This window comes from Bubalus kerabau, chromosome 16 (assembly GCF_029407905.1).
Source record: "Bubalus kerabau isolate K-KA32 ecotype Philippines breed swamp buffalo chromosome 16, PCC_UOA_SB_1v2, whole genome shotgun sequence".
Classification (NCBI taxonomy): Eukaryota; Metazoa; Chordata; class Mammalia; order Artiodactyla; family Bovidae; genus Bubalus; species Bubalus kerabau.
The window spans coordinates 69076772-69084111 of NC_073639.1; positions in this window are offsets into that span (position 1 = coordinate 69076772).

Genomic DNA, 7340 nt, shown 5'->3' on the forward strand with positions numbered 1-7340 from the left:
TGGAAAACTCTTCTTCTCTGTAAATTCCTCTTTGACAAAATGACTCTTCATGTCATCTACCATCTTTAAAATTGGGTTTTTTTATTGTTGAGTTTTGAGAGTTATTTTATACACAGATAATGTGTTTGTATGATGCTGAGTCTTTGAAATCTAAGACTTTATGACCTAAAACATGTAAGATTTTTAATTAGAAACATCTGTGCTTTAAAAGAATCTGTACTTGTCTGTTCTTCAATGTAATGTTTGATATGCCTAGAGAATTCTTTACATATTTAGACAGTGTTGCTTTGTTGCATGTTTGTTGCTAAGTTTTCTCTCAATCTACAGTTGATTTCTTCCTCTTAACAAGGTCATTCACCGATCAATATATTTTAATTTTGATGAAGTTCAGTTTATCAGTTTTTCCTTTTAAGGATTATGCCTCTGCCTATGCTCAGATCTTGATGATTTTCTTCGTGATTTTTTTCCCCAAAAGTTTTATAGTTTTATATCTGTGATCTATTTTTTTTTTTATCTGTGCCATGTCTTCACTGTGGCATATGAGATCTAGTTCCCTGACCAAGGATTGAACCCAGGCCCCCTGCACAGGAAAATCCCTGTAATACATTTTTTATTACTTTTTGTATAACATGTGACATGTAGGTTATAGTATTTTTTTTTTTTTTTTGTCTTTTGAGGTCCAATTGCTCCAGCATCATTTCTAGAAAAGGAACATCTTTCATCTAGTAATTGCTTTTGGCCCTTCATCAAAAATCAGCTGGGAATATTGGTATATATCTATTTCTGAGTTATCTGTCATTTTCTATTAATCTCTGCATCTGTTCTGTCAATTCCACAAAATCTTGATTACTATAAACCTATAAAATAAGTTGTGAAGTCAGGTGACTGATTCCTCCAATTTTCTTCTGTAAAAAAATTTTGTTTTAGCAATTCCTGTTCCTTTGCTTTTCCATATAAATATTGTAATGATCTCATTTGTAACTTTAAAAATCTTTCTGGGTTTTGATAGGAATTACATTAAACCTATAAATGAACCATAGGAAATTGATGTTTTACCAGGTTGACTCTTGAAGTGGCAATTGAATTCATGACCACAGTAATACCACTTCATTTGTCTACATTTTTGATTTCTTTCTGTGTTATGTGGGTTTTCAGCATGCAAGTCCTGAGTATATTTTATTAGAAATACACCTAAGAATTTCTCTTCTTTTCAGCTGTTGTGTTATTTTTGATTTTGTCCGTATGTTCATTGCTGTTGTTAAAATTAAATACCAAGTGGAGACCGGACTTGAAAATTCTCTTGCGTAGACAAAACCTGTTAAGCCACTTAACTGAAACTTAGCTTATCCTGCTGTGTAACCAAAACTCAGCTTGGATTGTTTCTTGTAAATGCCTCTGAAAATAATAAAACAAACTGTTTTTCAAAATTGGAATAAGATAACAACTTTCTAATCCCCTGTCGTTTGAAAAACCTCAGTGCTGTAACCAGTCTTTGTAAAGAATAAACAGCTTTTGTACTTTCACTGTATAAGCAATTGTAAAAGTGTAACTCAGCGTCATTCCACTGTGAGTCCGCTGTCAGCTCACAAGCTGTTCTTATGTGCCAGATAAACTGATCTCCGCCTCCTAATTACTGCTTTATTGATACAGTGATTTCATTTGTTATTTCTGGATTTTTAATAGTATATTGAAATATAGTTGATTCCTTTAAGTTTTTGCCATCTCTTGCAAACTGCTAAAATCATTTATTCTAGAGTTTTATTTTCTGGGTTGTTGGGGTTTTGTTTGTTTTGTGGGGTTTGTTTTATTTTGATTCCTTGGGATTTTCCTCTATAGACAAGTGTTTGGTGAATAAAAGCACTTTTATTCTTTTCTGTCATCTGAGAATGTTTCTATTTCCTATCCATTCCTAAGGGATATTTTCACAAGATGGAGGATTCTGGGTTGACAATTCTTAGCTTTGAAGAATTGATGCTTTTGAACTGTGGTGTTGGAGAAGATTCTTGAGAGTCCCTTGGACTGCAAGGAGATCCAACCAGTCCATCCTAAAGTAAATCAGTCCTGGGTGTTCATTGGAAGGACTGATGTTGAAGCTGAAACTCCAATACTTTGGCTACCTGACAGGGAGGCCTGGCGTGCTGCGATTCATGGGGTCGCAGAGTTGGACACGACTGAGTGACTGTATTGAACTGAACTGATGTGAAGAGCTGACTCATTTGAAAAAACCCTGATGTTGGGAAAGATTGAAGGCAGGAGGAGAAGGGGACGACAGAGGATGAAATGGTTGGATGGCATCACTGACTCAATGGACATGAGTTTGAGTAAACTCCGGGAGGTGGTGATGGACAGGGAGGCCTGGCATGCTGCGGTTCATGGGGTCGCAAAAAGTCGGACACGACTGAGCGACAACTGAATTGAGTACTCAAGAAATGGTGTGCCACTTTCTTCTGGCTCAAATGATTTCTGCTGAGAAATTCTGTTACACTTAGATTGTTTTTCTCTGATAGCATGTCATTTCTCTTCCACTGTTTTCCAAATTCTTTTCTCTGTCATTGGTTCTCAGAAATCTGACCACACTGTGTCTTAGTGTGTAGTTCTTAGGTTTGTTCAGTTTGAAGTTCATTAGACTTCTTAAATCTATAGGCCTGTGACTTTTGTCAAATTTGAGAACTTTTTGGCCATTATTTTTTCAAGTATTTCATCCCTGCCTTTTTTTTTTTCTTCTGGGACTCTGGTAATGAGACTATGTTTATTTTTGTTCAGTCTGCTGTCTTTCTGTTGTTCAGATGAGGTTATTTCTGTTGATATAGCTCAGTGGTAGACCATTCGACTGTAGACAGGTTAATTGTTCTGTCTTCAGAGTCATTGATACTTCCCTGTGTCTCCTATATGCTGGTCTTAAACCTGTCCATTAATTCCTTTTAATATTTCATTATTGTATTTTTCAGTTCTAAACTTTTCATTTGGTTCTTCATTATATCTTCTCTTTCTTTGCCAAAATTTTCTATTTTCTTCATTGATTTCAAGTATATATGATGGCTGCCTTAAAATCCTTGTCAAATAATTCAAAATCTCTGTTACATCAGTGTTGGCATCTACTGATTGTCATTGTTCAGTCCATTTGAGATCATCCTAGTTCTCTTGATGTGATGAGTCATTATCTATTGAAACCTGGACATTTTGAGTTTTGTGAGACTCTGGATCTTATTTAAATGTTCTGTTTAAGCTGGATTTTATGACCCTGCTCAAGGAGAAGGTCTTGCCTCATGACTGCCAGGTGAGTGTGAAATCAAGGTCTTCCAGTTGGCCTCCATTAACCCTGAAGGGCTGAGGTTCCCCTCTGCTGGTCTGGATGGGACAGGAACGTGAAGTTCCAGCTCCCGACCAGGGCTCCAGTGCTACCTTGGTGGGAGGGAGGGGTATGAATGCCTCATTAGTGCTCCCCATGTGACCTCACTGACATCACAGGTAGGGAGAGTGGCCTCAGTAACACTGAGCGGTAGTCAAAGCCTCCTCTGACATCACCCCAGCAGGGAGAGAGTAGCCACCTCTTGACAGCTGGGTGGGGTTGGAATTCCAGGCTCTTTCCAGACTCCACCAGCACTGAGGAGTAGAGGAGTAGATGAAAGTCCTGACTCCCTTCTCAGGACACCCCCATGCCCTTGCCCTGCCAGAGGGGAGTTGGGGCACTTCATTACAGCCTGGAGAGAGTGGAAGTTGAGATTATTGAGTTGGTCTTTGCAGGCGTGTGTGGGTGGCTTATTCAGACTAATTTATCTCTGGTTTCTACTTTGTGCCTGGATCAACCGCCCTTGACCCTGAGATACAGATGAGAAGCAGACCAGTCAACTGGCTTCTTTGAAATGTGGCCAGACATTTTCACTGAGAACAATGTAGGGGAAGGGTCAGAAGGAAGAAATAGGGCTTGCAACCCATGGTAAGCACTATAAATTACTAATCCCTATTAATGTTCACCGATCCCTAAAATGTTGACATGCACTCTTGCCACCTCCTGCTTGACCACGTCCAACTGACCTTGATTCATGGACCTAACATTCCAGGTTCCTATGCAACATTGTTCTTTACAAGCACTGGACTTTCACACATCCACAACTGAGCGACGTTTCCGCTTTAGCCCAGCCTCTTCATTCCTTATGGAGCTGCTTCTCCGCTCTTCCTCATTAGCCTATTGAACACCTACCGACCTGGGGGCTCATCTTACAGCGTCATAACATCTTTTTGCCTTTTCATTCTGTTCACAGGATTCTCAAGACAAGAATACTGAAGGGGTTTTGCCATTCCCTTCTCAAGTGGACCACGTTTTGTCAGGCCCTAACTAGCAGGGACATGCCCTTCAGCTCTCCACGTAGCCAGACAACACGCCTGGCATCCTGGTTGTCCCACTGCTCGTCCTCGTTAAGCATGTAAACTTAGAACTGAATAAATAACATGTGCTGGCAAACCCTGCCGAGGATAGCAGCCGTGAACATGAGCTTTGGAATCAGATAGCCCTGGGTGCAAATTCTAGCTCTTCCACTAATTAGCTGTGTGACCTTGGGTAAGTTATTTAACGTCTCTGAACCTCATCTATAAAAGGAGAATTGTTAATGTAACATATTTTGGTTTCCAAGTGTGAACATATAGCTGTCTGCTGCTATTTTTGTTACTCAGGACCCTATCATTACACGTTGGGATGGTTTGTTGCACAGCAGTGGGAGGATATGGTTTTTATCCTCCCATATTACAGACTGAACAAAATGGGATTTTCCTGACATGGAGCCAGAATTCAGTCTCTTTCCACTACACCATCAGGGTGCAGCCCCTTCAGACATCCCCAGCCCCATGAAGCAGGGCCAGTTATTGATAAGACAAAGGGCAGGTTCCATTTGTGAAACTCCAGTCCACTCACTAATGACTCGGTTTTCATTTCAATAAAATGCGGTCACGGCACCTCCTGGGAGGATTATATTACTGTGAGAGTCTTTTCAGGTGGGGATTCTGCCAATGAGACTTTGGTACTGGCCTTCCTCCCTTGTGGAATCAGAAACTAAGACACCTTCCCCTGTCTCCTTGGGGGTGCACCGGAAACAGTGTCCCTGGAGGCCAGCAGACACACAGGGGCCACAGCCAGAGCCCTCCTCCTGAAGACTGGAGGGCTAGTGGAGGCTGGAGGGTGCAGGCGGGGGCACCAGGCTTGGAGGAGGCAACATACACAGTGGGTGAGACCAGGCCCCTGGCTGGAGCGGTGCAGTCCCGGGGGGAGGAGGGTGTTTGGGGCAGGTGTCCTGTGGGTGTGACCCCCTGCAGTTCTAAAGGCAGCCCTGCGGCTGCCCCCTTGGAGCTGAACTTGTGCAGGCGAGGCCTCTGCCTACCAGGGGTGGGCGGGGGAGTGGGATGAGGTGAGGGCTTTCCTCTTCTGGAGCTCTGAGAGTTTCTAAAGAGGCAGAAGCTCAGAAGATGCTGGCACTGTAGCCCACCACCTCCCCAAGTGGGTTGGGGAGGCAGGCTGAAACTCCCCCCAAACCACATAACTCACAGTGTGTCCCTGGGTCATCCACTGCCTCTTTGTTTATTCAGTCAATACATCTGAGCCTGCGGTCAAGACTCTTCATCTCACCACTGTGTGATTTGAGCAAGTGACCTCACCTCGCTGAGCCTCAGTTTCCTCATCTGTAAAATGAGGATGACAATAATACCACTTTCATAGCTCTTCCAGGATTTATTGAGTAAACAAGTAAGGCCCTCTTACTCCTGTTGATGCTCTCCTCCACTCCACCCCCTCTCCATCCCCTCAGCCCAGGGGACCCCAGACCTGTCTGTCTACCCAGAGGCCCAGCCCTGTTGTTTGTTTGGGGTTGTGCAGGGAAAATAGCTAAAGCCACAGCTGAAACCAGCAAGATATAGTCTCTGTGACCTTGAACAAGACACTGGCCCTCTGTGGGTCTCAGCTTCTCCATCTATGGAAGACAAGAGCTGTACTATAAAAAATGAGAGACAGCTGTGCCCGGTGCACCTGTGACGTGCCAACCGTGTGCTCCACACTTCACCTGCATCCCAGCAACCCTAGGGGGCTTGCCAGCAGCAGCAGCAGCCGCATTGTACAGGAAGAGAGGCTCAGAGAGGTGGGGTGATGTGTCCACGGTCCCATAGCCAGGAGTAGGGGTGCTGGGCTTGCGCCCCACACTTTTCCTCTGTGAGGAGCTTGGGCCCCTGGGAAAGCAGGGCTAACTCTGGAGGGGCTTCGTCTTGCCCTCCTTCCCAGCGCCCACTGGGAGGTGCACCCTGGAGGAGCAGCCACCACCCTGCCTCCACCAGGCTCAGCACAAAGCAGGGGCAGAGCTGGTGCTCCGACTCCAGCTCATCGGAAATGAGATGGAAAAACACAGGAGAGTTGGCCTGGGAAGGGAGGGTGCTCAGGAGCCGGCGCTGGCTCTCTGGGGCTGCAGCGCAAACAGCTGAAACAAGATTCCATTCCTTTGAGTGTGTGAGGACCTACTGTGTGCCTGGCACTGAGCGGGGCCAGAGGGTGGGTGGGAGAGTTAGGAGCCGTCCCCGCCGCCAGAGAGCTCACGCTCCATCACACGAGCCCCCCGAAGCATCACTTACATAGGCCGCTCACCGTGTCCCGTCACTCTCACCACCTCGAAGCTACGGGTGCTGTCATCACCCCCAAGGAGCGTGTCTGGAAAATGAAGCCCAGAGAAGGACAGTGATTTGTCCAGGGTCACACAGCAGTCCATGTGGAAGCAGAGAATTAATGACTCTTTCCTCTTAATTATACAATTTATTATCAGGTATTGACCTTTTAAGGTCAAATGGGCTTCCCTGGTGGCTCAGAAGATAAAGCATCTGCCTGCAATGCAGGAGACCCGGGTTCGATCCCTGGGTTGGGAAGATCCCCTGGAGAAGGAAATGGCAATCCACTCCAGTATTCTTGCCTGGAGAACCCCATGGAGAGAGGAGCCTGGCGGGCTACAGTCCACGGGGTTGCAAAAAGTCAGACATGACTGCGCGACTTCACACACATTGACCTTTTAAAGACAAAACAATCCTTTTGGGTCTCCAAACATATTTAGTTTTCTATTTATTAATGTGGCCTCATTAATCTTTCTCTCTCACTAGTGTTTGCTTAGTATAACTTCCAAATTTTTTAATAAAAAATACATATGTGTACTTATATGTAGATGTGTCTTACATGATTTATCTAATCTGGATAAAAGCTTTTAAACTCTCATATCAAGCCCATTTAAATTTAGTATAAGTATTTTTATATTCATTATTTCTACTATATTTTTATATATTTGTATTTATTTCTACTTTTTTTTGTATTTGTGCTTATG